This window comes from Dendrobates tinctorius, unplaced genomic scaffold, assembly GCF_039654945.1.
Source record: "Dendrobates tinctorius isolate UK_male_01 unplaced genomic scaffold, ASM3965494v1 ptg000158l, whole genome shotgun sequence".
In the NCBI taxonomy this organism is placed as follows: domain Eukaryota; kingdom Metazoa; phylum Chordata; class Amphibia; order Anura; family Dendrobatidae; genus Dendrobates; species Dendrobates tinctorius.
This window is the reverse complement of record NW_027361825.1, coordinates 37,554,348-37,567,962: the sequence shown is the minus strand read 5'-3', so window position 1 is coordinate 37,567,962 and position 13,615 is coordinate 37,554,348. Positions and strand designations below refer to the sequence as shown.

The window sequence follows — 13,615 nt, the reverse complement described above, 5'->3', positions numbered from 1 at the left end:
CTAGCCCTGGTTTTCATGGACAGCGCTCGTACCCATGGGGTTGTGCACATGTCTGATTTTTTTTTTTTCTCGGACCGAGCAGTCTGCGAAAAAAATTAGAGACATGTACGATTTAGATCCAAAATGCCAATACAAGTCCATGGGTCGGAGAAAAAAATTGAGCCACGCTCGGGCAACATCCAAGTGCGGTCCGATTTTCACAGACTAACGTAATGAAGGAGGGGGAAATTTTTTTTCCTTTCTCTCCACATTTGCGAAAAAGTGATTCCACCCTGATCAAGCTCTGATCACAATAATCGGACCGTTTTTCTCGGTCGTGTGACAGGCAGTGGGTCGCCATCTCCCGATGCAAGGCAAGTATTAAGTCTGCCCCCTTTATAAAGTGCCGTCTGAGTGCCCATAAAAAATGCTACTTTTTGTGTCAAACTTCTGTAGGGAAGGTGACCTGACGGACGGACGGACTTGTCAGAATAGAGAAAGGAAGGTTTGCACAGTTTAGACATGTGTCAGTTACTACAGTGGGGAAACAGCTGAGAAAGTGTAGTGGACGTGCAGTACCTTTGGTTGACCATTAGAGGGCAGGGAGGAGTGTGAGCAAAGGACTTGACATCAGCTTAGGGCTTAGGAAACCGTTGGTTATGGGGGGCGGAGTTACAGGGAACCGGGAAAGATATAAATTTGAAGGAGGGTTCCAGAAAGTTCCAGTCCCCAGGGGGAGCTCCAGTGACAGGAGGACTACGACAGTTTGTGCACTGTGAGGAGAACCAAACTAAGGGGAACTGAGGAGAGAGAACGTCAGGGGGGTGGTCCTGACAGGAAGAACCGCAGTATAGACGAGGCACGGGGTGAAGGACACCGTATTTGAAACGACGAACTTGACCAGTAAAGTGCTGATGGTGTACGGGCCTAAGGTCGGCCACAGTGACTGAGCTGACAGGATCGTCACAGAGTGAAAAAGGGGCGGTACGTATAAATACGCCCCTGGTGTAAAATACGGTGTATGAAGCGGCCCTGGACACGGAGGGCCGTGGGGAAGATATTGCGGTGTGCTGTGAGGGCCGTCAGACGGACGGTGGAAAATAAACTTGGACTTGTTGCACCCGAAACCTGCCTCATCTTGTGTCTGTACGTCACTGCGCGGTATATCGAGGGACCACCCCCCAGCTCGGCCCACCGACCCTACACTTCCACAAAAAAAAGTTTGTACTCCCCTAATTTGAGATACCGAGTCTCTTTCTCTCCAAGGTGACATTTCCCTGACGTCTCGGAGACTGGCATGTTTGATGCCATCCTAAGTGGCGCTCTCCCAGGAATCTGGGGCCACGGACAGAAGCCAAGAAAAGGCCCTTGGTCTTTGTCGCTAACAGGGCCACTGCTACTTTTTTTATAAATATTGTGCCCCTAAGACTTTGTGGCAGCCACAGGAAAAGCACCAAACAGTGAACTAGAGAGAAGAGATAATTTTGGCACAATGGCTCCCGCTAAGTGCCGACAGCCAAATCTGGAGGCATGTTGGTGAATACTATCAATCTGTGACAGTCAATAGCTATTTGCCTCCAGCTTTCCTATGCATGCGATGGGGAAGAGGAGATATGAGGCTGTCAGCCACACCTTGTGCCGCTTATCTCCATAGGGAACATAGATTACAGTCTGACGGGTTTTAGTAGTGAGTGCGGTAATTCACCATCTCCCCGGCTTTAGAACGTTGTCACTTCCTTTTTCTTCTTCACCAAAAGTCATAATCCGCTTTAGCCCCCTATCACTCATCATCAGATCAGTCTGTGATAATCTCCTGAGAGTGATTGGCCAGATTATCCCCTCTGATGCCACAGACTGCTGGGCGATACTTTCCATATGTAAGCAATGACCCCAACTTGTCAGATATAGGAGGGATGGAGAGGCGTGAAATGCAAGAATCAGACCATGCATTGGATGTGTGCCGCTTTCTGGAGATTTACAAGCTTTTGTATTTTACTCCTCTTGTACAAAATCTGGTTCCAGAGCTGTACTCAGACTTCTGCAGGCTTCAGAGCTGGAACTTCCTAGCGTTTCTTGCTTTTTGCAGCGTCTGCACTGTGCTCTTGTGATATGCATTCTGTGAAGTGTAGTCTTTTTGTGAGAAGCTGCACATGTTGGATATATTAATTCCCGAAAGCAATTTACATTGCATTAGTTATCTTGTACTGACAGCCTGTTTTATACTCCAGAGCTGCATTCAGAATTCTGCTAGTTGCCCTTAGGAGTTGATTTTTCAAACATATACAGAATGCAAATCACTGAACCAAGCAGAGTTCAGATGTTGCGATGGCGAAGAACGCTGGGAGGTTTCAGCTCTGAAACTTGCAGAATTGTGAATGCCGCTCTGAAATCAGCTATCATACAAGAGTAATAGTGCAATGTAATTGCAAAGTCAGTCAACTATTTCTGCACGTGTGTGTGTGTGTGTGTGTGTGTGTGTGTATGTATGTATGTATGTATGTATGTATGTATATATATATATATATATATATATATATATATATATATATATATATACACACACACACACACTGCTCAAAAAAATAAAAGAAACACTTAAACAACAGAATATAACTCCAAGTAAATCAAACTTCTGTGAAATCAAACTGTCCACTTAGGAAGCAACACTGATTGACAATCAATTTCACATGGAATAGACAACAGATGGAAATTATTGGCAATTATCAAGACACCCTCAATAAAGGAGTGGTTCTGCAGGTAGGGACCACAGGCCACATCTCAGTACCAATGCTTTCTGGCTAATGTTTTGGTCACTTTTAAATGTTGGTTGTTGACGTCGGGCCCTTAGACCATCCTCATGGAGTCAGTTTCTAACCGTTTGTGCAGACGTGCACATTTGTGGCCTGCTGGAGGTCATTTTGCAGGGTTCTGGCAGTGCTCCTCCTGTTCCTCCTTGCACAAAGGTGGAGGTAGCGGTCTTGCTGCTGGGTTGTTGCCCTCCTACGGCCAACTCCACGTCTCCTGGTGTACTGGCCTGTCTGCTGGTAGCGCCTCCAGCCTCTGGACATTACACTGACAGACACAGCAAACCTTCTTGCTACAGTTCACACTGATGTGCCATCCTGGATGAGCTGCACTACCTGAGCCACTTGTGTGGGTTGTAGAGGCCGTCTCATGCAACCAACATTCAAAAAAGACCAAAACATCAGCCAGAAAGCATTGGTACTGAGATGTGGTCTGTGGTCCCTACCTGCAGAACCAGTCATTTATTGAGTGTGTCTTGATAATTGCCAATAATTTCCATCTGTTGTCTATTCCATTTGCACAACAGCATGTGAAATTGATTGTCAATCAATGTTGCTTCCTAAGTGGACAGTTTGATTTCACAGAAGTTTGATTTACTTGGAGTTATATTCTGTTGTTTAAGTGTTCCCTTTATTTTTTGAGCAGTGTGTGTATGTATGTGTGTGTGTGTATATATACACTCACTGGCCACTTTATTAGGTACACCTGTCCAACTGTGTGTTAAGACTTAATTTCTAATCAGCCAATCACATGGCAGCAACTCAGTGCATTTAGGCATGTAGACATGGTCAATACAATCTCCTGCAGTTCAAACCGAGCATCAGTATGGGGAAGAAAGGTGATTTGAGTGCCTTTGAACGTGGCATGATTGTTGGTGCCAGAAGGGCTGGTCTGAGTATTTCAGAAACTGCTGATCTACTGGGATTTTCACGCACAACCATCTCTAGGGTTTACAGAGAATGGTCCGAAAAAGAAAAAAAATCCAGTGAGCGGCAGTTCTGTGGCCGGAAATGCCTTGTTGATGCCAGAGGTCAGAGGAGAATGGGCAGACTGGTTCGAGCTGATAGAAAGGCAACAGTGACTCAAATTGCCACCCGTTACAACCAAGGTAGGCAGAAGAGCATCTCTGAACGCACAGTGCGTCGAACTTTGAGGCAGATGGGCTACAGCAGCAGAAGACCACACCGGGTACCACTCCTCTCAGCTAAGAACAGGAAACTGAGGCTACAATTTGCACAAGCTCATCGAAATTGGACAGTAGAAGATTGGAAAAACGTTGCCTGGTCTGATGAGTCTCGATTTCTGCTGCGACATTCGGATGGTAGGGTCAGAATTTGGCGTAAACAACATGAAAGCATGGATCCATCCTGCCTTGTATCAACGGTTCAGGCTGGTGGTGGTGGTGTCATGGTGTGGGGAATTTTTTCTTGGCACTCTTTGGGCCCCTTGGTACCAATTGAGCATCGTTGCAACGCCACAGCCTACCTGAGTATTGTTGCTGACCATGTCCATCCCTTTATGACCACAATGTACCCAACATCTGATGGCTACTTTCAGCAGGATAATGCGCCATGTCATAAAGCTCGAATCATCTCAGATTGGTTTCTTGAACATGACAATGAGTTCACTGTACTCAAATGGCCTCCTCAGTCACCAGATCTCAATCCAATAGAGCATCTTTGGGATGTGGTGGAACGGGAGATTCGTATCAGGGATGTGCAGCCGACAAATCTGCGCCAACTGTGTGATGCCATCATGTCAATATGGTCCAAAATCTCTGAGGAATGCTTCCAGCACCTTGTTGAATCTCTGCCACGAAGAATTGAGGCAGTTCTGAAGGCAAAAGGGGGTCCAACCCGTTACTAGCATGGTGTACCTAATAAAGTGGCCAGTGAGTGTATATATATATATATATATATATATACAGTATGTGTGGGTATATATGTAAGAAGAAGGACCAGACCGGGGGTACCTGTCTTGCGCTGAGTCCAAAACTGTCGGGGCTGTCTCCTCTGTTGTTCGGGGGAAAGCTTAGAGACCTGGACCGACCTTTGCACTGTACAGCAGGGGGCGTGGCTAAAAGAAGGAAGCCACAGCGTGCCCGTAAGGAACAAGCAGCACGTGGCAGGAAGAAGTTAGTGCTCTGTCTCTTGAGCACCGGAATAGTGCAGGCCCGCGCTTGTGCTTCCCTGCGATAACTCACAAAGACTGTGACCAGTATCTTGCCGTTTGCCTGCTGGCTCCTACAACGCGAGGTGCCAGACGCTCCGGGTCCATGAGTATCGCGCGTGCTCCACTTAAGAGGGACCGGGTGACTCACCGTTAGCTGTGCTCTTACCCCCCGGTGTACATCCCTCGAGCCACGTTAGGCTCCGATAGTGTTGTGGACTGTACTGCTCCCCGCGCAGCAAACCCCAGACCAAGGAACCCGTTATTAAAGACGTCAAGGACAAACTGCTGCCGTCGGGATTCAGCTCAAGGAAGCCCACAGGACGACACCAGATCTACCACTCGCTGACCGTGTTGGCGCCACTGTACACACTGTGGACTCTCCAGTCAGGAAGCCGTTTGATTGATAAGTTAACCCTTGAGAACTGTTGCTATCTCTATTACATTCTTTACCTCATCCCGTATACCAACTGTTATACCCCTGTCTATCCTCCCTGCGTGGAGTATAGCCATGTTCATGTAAAACTACGTTAACTCTTGCTCTGTCTCCTGTCCGTTACTGCATCCCACAACCTGCTCACATATAGCTCGTGCACAACCGGCTCCACGGTTATGTGAGCCCTTTCGTGACCCAGTCGACCCTTTTTTGCTTTCAGTTTTTCCTCCTTTTTTCATTTTTCCTTGTTTTTGCTGTACAAGTTGCAGCTTTTCTTGCTACCATTTTTGACTTTCTGATCTCTCTTACTCCATCTTTTTGGGGAGGCAAAATGACCAAAGGTGCAACCATTCCGACATTTTATTTTTTTCGTTTCTGTGTTCACCTTTTGGGATAATTATTATGATACCTTATTAGTTAGGACAGTTATGCCATTACCATATATATATACTTTTTATTATTTCATTTCTGTTATGTGAAAAGTGTGGGGTGAGGTGTAATTTATTTATGTTTATTTATTTATTTTTAAATATTTTTGTTTATCGATCCCAATAGGGGACTTGAACCTCTGATCTCCTATGAGTTGTCATGTTGCAGGGGGCATAAGGGGCATTGGAAGGGATGCCTTCCCCTATTTCCAACCCCTTAAATTCCACTGATGACACGCATCCACCGTACATGAACGGTAGAAGTCACAAATTGCAAAGTGGCCACCCGTAGTAGGCGCCGTGGGCTTACGTGGCCAGACTGTAAGGTTCTCACATACTTGATGGATTGTGAACTCTGCTTAGACTTGTCTCCATGATCTCAGCTCTTCCAGCATTTACTACGTACATCACATTGAAGAGAGAAATGACGAGAATGGACCTGGTGTGAGCAGCCGGCGGCGGGTTCAGCCTTCAGGACCAGCCTTAAGTCAGTGCTCATCGGGTTCTAGCTGGAGATGCCTTCACCTTCTGCAATGGCTAGAAATGGACCATTCTGTTCTCTGACATTGGTTTCTGCCCACGTCTGACCTGGTGTGGAATCCACGGGGAGGTGTGTGAGCTCTCAGTCGGCTGCTTTCTCATAACCAGACGCTTTCTATCTGCATGAGAAGATTTAGCAGAGTTTCTACAGATATCTACGTTGACCGTATACCTACGTTGACCACCGTTGGAACCTCCGTGCATGAGTGGCACTGATCCACCCTGCCTAATTCCTTTTGACAACTGAAAACTTGGCTGAAATCTTTTACAGAGACCAGATTTTGCCCCAAAATGTAGAAAAAAGACATATAAATCCTGTATATGATCATTTTAAAGCTATCATTCACTTTTTAACTTTTTTTTTAATTCCTTCTTATCCGTTTTTCAGCGCTCTAAATCTTCCAGTGCCAAAACATTTAGGCCCCGTCTCATCATCTGCATTTTTTTTAAGTCCCTTTTTCTTTTATCTCCTGGAATTCTTCAAAATGGAGCACACGGTTCATGAATTTTGCAAAAAGTCCAAAAATTATATATTTGTTTCCTTTTTTTGCTATGTTTTAGCATCAAAATCGCACATTTAGCTAAAATATCACAAATTTTTATGGAAGAATTTAAGACGTACACAAAATAACACCTGTTAAGAGGTGTGTGTGTGAGGGGGGGACTGGAGGACATGTGTGCAAAAATGTTGCAACTTTTTAAAGGCACAAGTGATAAATCAGCCGACAAAAACATCTATAAATTTCACCCGCAATGTCGAACATAAAAGCAAGCAAACAAGCAGGTAAACAAATATAAAATAGACTTTCAAAAGGAGCAAATAAAAAGAATAAGGCAGAAATGAGAAACACCAAAAACTAGACTAAAAAAAGGTGCAAATGTAATAACTGTTTGAGTTTTTTAGACTTTAATCGATGAAATTCTGGCTGCCATCAGCCACCACTAGAGGGAGCACATTCTGCTTTATTATTGAGTTTTGGATGCAATCGTCTCCTGTGCACCCCCTAGTGGTGGCTGCGTGTAACCAGAATCTTATTATTCAACACGTACTGGTCCTTTCACATGATCTGCCTTCTCTATTTCCCCATAACAAAGTAAAACTGTCAATCTAATAGGCACATGTTAGGGCAGGTTAGAATAGGATATGGGTTGAACTAGATGGACTTAAAGTCTCCCTTCAACCTTAATAACTATGTTACTATGATGTTCAGGAACTGTGCAGATTATCATACCATGCACTATTTTTGAGTAGATGGTTTCACTTCATCTGCATTTTGCCAGTACTATATGAGCTGGAACCACCTTTTCCTCACTTTTGAACGTACGTTGCGCATGATGTTGTCCATAGGCTTTCTTGAATTTAAATCTCGCTTCTCTTTGTAATTTGGCAGACAAGAGAGCAGGAGCAGAAAGACAAAGACCCGACCAGAGCTCCTGTACTCTGTCTCGGCATGTCTGCTGCTAGAGATGGATTACGCTGCACAGCAGGCATTGGATTGCAAGTTGAGCAGAAGGAAAACACCTTGTGGCTGACACAACTGACTATATACAAAATTTGTTGTTATACTGGATGGTCTTAAAGATGAAGTCATGAAAGTGAATTCAATCCCTGGCTATTTGAAATCTGCATAGTAGAAAATGAGGATTTGGATCTGTTACCGCCAACCACTAAAGAACATCTCTTTCGAGCCAAAACTGCGAAGAAAAAAAAGCTGCATTGCCAGCTCACAATTGGCCAACATTAGCCTCTTTATATTGCCCATATGTTGGCCAATATAGGATGTAAAACAAATATGCTTTTTGCCAAAAGAGATGATTTTCCGCAGTATAATCAGAGATTCGCTCGGTGTATTGGGTGCTGAGCGCTAAAGAAAACGTTTCTGAAATATCCAACCAAGCGAAGTTCTGTCATTATGGGGAAACTGGAAAATGGACCTTGTGGTTGGCACTATTATGGGGGCACTGAGTCATGACTATGGGGGTAGTGGGGTACCTCAAAAGTTTGCCCCAGCATGTTTAGCATGTGTTGACGCCATTTTCAAAAGTTAAATTTGTAATGAATATATTTAGGCAAAGCCAAGTTAGCCCTTGATTTAGACGTTTCTGCCACTTGTTGGGTCTCTACAGAGGGGGATTTTTTTGCGGTGGCCTACACAAAAAGTCACGAGGAAATAGAAGGTTTATGATCTTAGCACATAACTTTGTCACCCAAACCTCAAGTGTGAGTCAGTTTCCTTCCGACGGCATGATGTAATGCTCTACATGACAGGTGCTGAATTAAAGACGATGATGGCCAGATCTGTCCATTCATCAGAATGTAAGCACGGATGCCCTGGAGATAGTAATCCAGACATTGGATAGACAGGTACACTGTATGGAGAAAGGTATTGGGTCCTTCATCTTAATCATTGAATTCAGGCTTTTCATTCCGTCCAATTAATAAAGGTGTATAACCTCCAGCCCCATTGACTCCGGTGTATAACATCTGGCACCATAGCCCCTGGTTTATAACATCTGACCTCATTGCCCCCCGGTGTATAACTTCTGGCCTCATTGCCCCCAGTGTATAACCTCCGTCCCCAATGCCACCGGTGTATAACCTCTGGCTTCATTGCCCCCGATGTATAACATCCCCGGCCCCATTGCCCCAGATGTATAATATACAGCCCTGTTGCACCCAATGTATAACCTCCAGCCCTATTGCTCCCAATGTATAACCTCCAGCCCCATTGCTCCCAATGCATAACCTCTGGCCCCATTGCTCCCAGTTTATGACCTCTGGCCTCATTGCTCCCAGTGTATACTCTTCATCCCCCCGTCTGCAGTTCTATAATAGGAGCCACCAGGGTAACAAGTCCGTTCATGACATTTCTTTCTTCCTCAATTTTCCCCCACAAAGTGGAGACCCTGCAACACTACAGAGCGGGGGCCAAGTGCTGAAGACTCGGAGCGGAGGGGAGAAAAGTCACCAACGCTCTGTTGACTCCATAACTGCACAGTCCAGACCTCCTCTGGTATAACATCAGCACAAACACTGAGCTTCACGGCTGAGCAGCTGCATGCAGCCTTACATCACCAAGCACAATACCGAGCGTCAGATGGAATTGGGTAAAGCTGTCACCACTGGACTCTGGAGCACTGGACACATGATCTGTGGGACACAGGCGTCTCATGGTCAAGTCTGGTTTTAGTGACTGGCAGGAGAACGTTACCCCCCTGACTGCAGTATGCCCGCTGTACAGTTTAGTGGATTAGGGATAATGTTGTTACCTAGTTGTTTTTCAGAGATCGCCATTGACCTATAAGTTCCAGTGAAGGGAAATATTAATTCTTCAGCACAAGACATTGTGGACAATTGTAGCTTCCAATTTTCTGGAAACACTTTGGAGAAGACCCTTTTCTGTTCCCCCATGACTGTGCCCGGTGCACAAAGCCATTAAAGACTTTGTTGGGGAGTTTGGTGGAAGAACATGACACCCGCACAGAGCCTGGTCCTCAGCCCCGTCCAACATCTTTGGGATGAACTAGAATGGAGATTGTGACCCTGATCTCTCCCCAAAATCAGGGTCTGACCTCTCAAAAGCTGTTCTGCATGAAGGGGCAAAAATCTCCACAGACACCTACAAAATCTTGTGGAAAACCTTCCCAAAGAGCTGTTATAGGTGACGTCTTCTCGGACTGTAGATTTTTTTTCTTTGCTTTTCATCTCCATCCGGCCCCGATGGCCGTGACAACTTCTCCCGGAGACATCTGAGACCCATTGCTTTTACAGCCATTATGCAGCAACACAAACACATTCTCACTGCTGATCAGACCTCTAAATTTATCGAGACCCCAAATGAGAATGCTAAATATATTCAGACCTCACATCCCTAAATTAATTCCATAACCAATACCAGACCTCAACATCAACTCAGAACAAAATCCTTTATTAGTTTCTAAATACAAGTGCTTCTCACTAAATTAGAATATCATCATAGAGTTAATTTATTTCAGTTCGTCAACACAAAAAGTGAAACTCATATATTATATAGAGTCATTACAAACAGAGTAATCTATTTCATGTGATTATTTCTGTTAATGTTGATGATTATGACTTACAGCCAATGAAAACCCAAACGTCATTATCTCAGTAAATTAGAATACCGTAATTAACAAAAAACACCTGCAAGGCTTCCTAAGCATTTATAAAGGTCCCTTAGTCAGTTTCAGTAGCTCCACAATCATGGGGAAGACTGCTGACTACACAGATGTCCAGAAGGCAGTCATTGACACACTCCACAAGGAGGGTAAGCCACAAAAGGCCATTGCTAAAGAAGCTGCCTGTTCACAGAGTGCTGTATCCAAGCATATTAATGGAAAGTGGAGTGGAAGGAAAAAGTGTGGTAGAAAAAGGTGCACAAGCAACCGGGATAACTGCAGTCTTGAAAGGATTGTTATGAAAAGGCCATTCATACATTAGTAATATTGTTAGCACCATGTGGCAGTATACACTAGTAATATTGATAGCACCATATGGCGGTATACACTGATAATATCTTTCGCATCAAGTGAGATTGATAATATCCTGCTATCAATATGTGGCGGCATACAGTGATAGCATCCAGTTAGCCCCATGTGGTGGTATACACTAATAATATTGTTAGCACCAAGTGACAGAGACTATCCTGCTAAATGATATCTGGCGGTTTACACTGATAATATTGTTAGCACCATGTGGCGGTATACACTAATAATATTGATAGCACCATGTGGCGGTATGCACTAATAATATTGATAGCACCTTGTGGCGCTATACACATAATGTCATTAGCACCATGTGGTGGTATACACTGACAATATACTGCTAGCATCTTCCAGATAGCACCATTTGGCGGTATACACTACTAATATCACTAATAATAGTGTTAGCACCATGTGGTGGTGTACACTATTAATATTGCTAACACAATGTGGCGATATACATTAATATTGTTATCACCATGTGGCTGTATACATTGATAATACCCTGCTAGCATCATCCAGTAAGCACCATATGGCGGTATACACTAATAATTTTGCTAGCACCAAGTGGCAGTATGCACTACTAATATTGTTAGCACCATGTGGCCGTGTACATTGATAATATCCTGCTAGCATCATCCAGTAAGCACCATATGGCAGTATACACTAAAAATATTGTTAGCACCATATGACGGTATACACTGATAATATTGTTGCCACTAAGTGGCACTGATAATATCTTGCTATCACTATGTGGTGGTGCACACTGATAGCATCCAGTTATCACCATGTAGCTAATAATAATAATACCCTGCTAGCATCATGCAGTTAGCATCATGTTGTGGTATACGCTAATAATATTGTTAGCACCATGTGGCAGTATACACTAATAATATTGTTAGCACCATGTGGCAGTATACACTAATAATATTGTCAGCACCATGTGGCAGTATACAATAATAATATTGTCAGCACCATGTGGCAGTATATACTAATAATATTGTTAGCACCATGTGGCGGTATACACTACTAGCATTGTCAGCACCATGTGGCGGTTTACACTAATAATATTGTCAGCACCATGTGGCGGTATACACTAATAATATTGTCAGCACCATATGGCTGGATACACTAATAATATTGTTCATAGAATCGTAGAGTTGGAAGGGATCTCCTAGGCCATCTGGTCCAACCCCCTGCTCAAAGCAGGATTCGCTAAATCATCCCAGTCAGATGTCTGTCCAGCCTCTGTTTGAAGACTTCCATTGAAGGACAACTCACCACTTCTCGTGGCAGCCTGTTCCACTCATTGATCACTCTGTCAAAAAGTTTTTTCTAATATCTAATCTGTGTCTCCTCCCATTCAGTTTCATCCCATTGCTTCTAGTCTTTCCTTGTGCAAATGAGAATAAAGTTGATCCTTCTACAATGTGACAGCCCTTTAGATATTTGTAGACAGCTATTAAGTCTCCTCTCAGTCTTCTCTTTTGCAAACTAAACATTCCCAAATCCTTCAACCTTTCCTCATAAGACAGGGTTTGCAGACCGGTCACCATTCTGGTCGCTCTTTTCTGAACTTGCTCCAGTTTGTTGATGTCTTTTTTAAAATGTGGTGCCCAAAACTGGACACAGTATTCCAGATGAGGTCTGACCAAAGAGGAGTCGAGGGCAATAATGACTTCACGTGATCTAGACTGTATGCTTCTGTTAATACATCCTAGAATTGCATTTGCCTTTTTTGCTGCTGCATCACACTGTTGACTCATATTCAGTCTGTGATCTATTAGTATACCCAAGTCTTTTTCACATGTGCTGCTGCTTAGCCCTATTCCTCCCATTCTGTATATGCTTTTTTCATTTTTATTGCCCAGATGTAGTACTTTGCATTTCTCCCTGTTAAAAACCATTCTGTTAGTTGCTGCCCACTTCTCCAATTTATTTATATCTTTTATATTTATATCTTTTTGTTAGCACCATATGGCTGGATACACTAATAATATTGTTAGCACCATATTGCAGTATACACATAATACTGTTAGCACCATGTAACAATATATGCTAATAATTATGATATTCTGCTAGCATCACGCATTTAGCACTAGGTGGTGGTATACACTAATAAAATTGTTAGCACCATGTGGCAGTATAAATTAATATTGATAGCAGCATGTGGCGGTATACACTAATAATATTGTTAGCACCCTATGGCAGTATACACTAATATTATTAGAACCATATGGCAGTATACATTAATAATATTTTTAGCACCATGTGGCGGTATACACTAATAATATTGTTAATACCATGTGGCGGTATACACTACTAATATCGTTAACAACATGTGGCGGTATGCACTACTAATATTGTTAGCATCATGTGGCGGTATACACTACTAATATTGTTAGCACCATGTGGCGGTATACATTACTAATATTGTTAGCACCATGTGGCCGTGTACACTGATAATATGCTGCTAGCATCATCCAGTTAGCACCAATGTGGCGGTATACGCTAACAATATTGTCAGCACCATGTGGCGGTATACACTGAATAAATTGTCAGCACCATGTGGCGGTATTCACTAATAATATTGTCAGCACCATGTGGCGGTATACACTACTAATATTGTCAGCACCATGTGGCGGTAAACATTACTAATATTGTCAGCACCATGTGGTGGTATACACAGTGATAGCATCCAGTTAGCCCCATGTGGTGGTATACACTAATAATATTGTTAGCACCAAGTGGCAGA

General features: G+C 43.6%; 1 long non-coding RNA gene across 1 annotated transcript in view; it reads left to right on the top strand.

Annotated features, from left to right (window-relative positions):
• Positions 1–13,029, top strand: part of LOC141052117 (uncharacterized) — a 69,478-nt gene extending 56,449 nt beyond the window's left edge. The window contains exon 5 of the long non-coding RNA XR_012220750.1: positions 7,749–13,029. This is a non-coding gene — a long non-coding RNA (uncharacterized lncRNA). The remainder of the gene's footprint in view (positions 1–7,748) is intronic.
• The last annotated feature ends 586 nt before the right edge of the window (positions 13,030–13,615 follow it).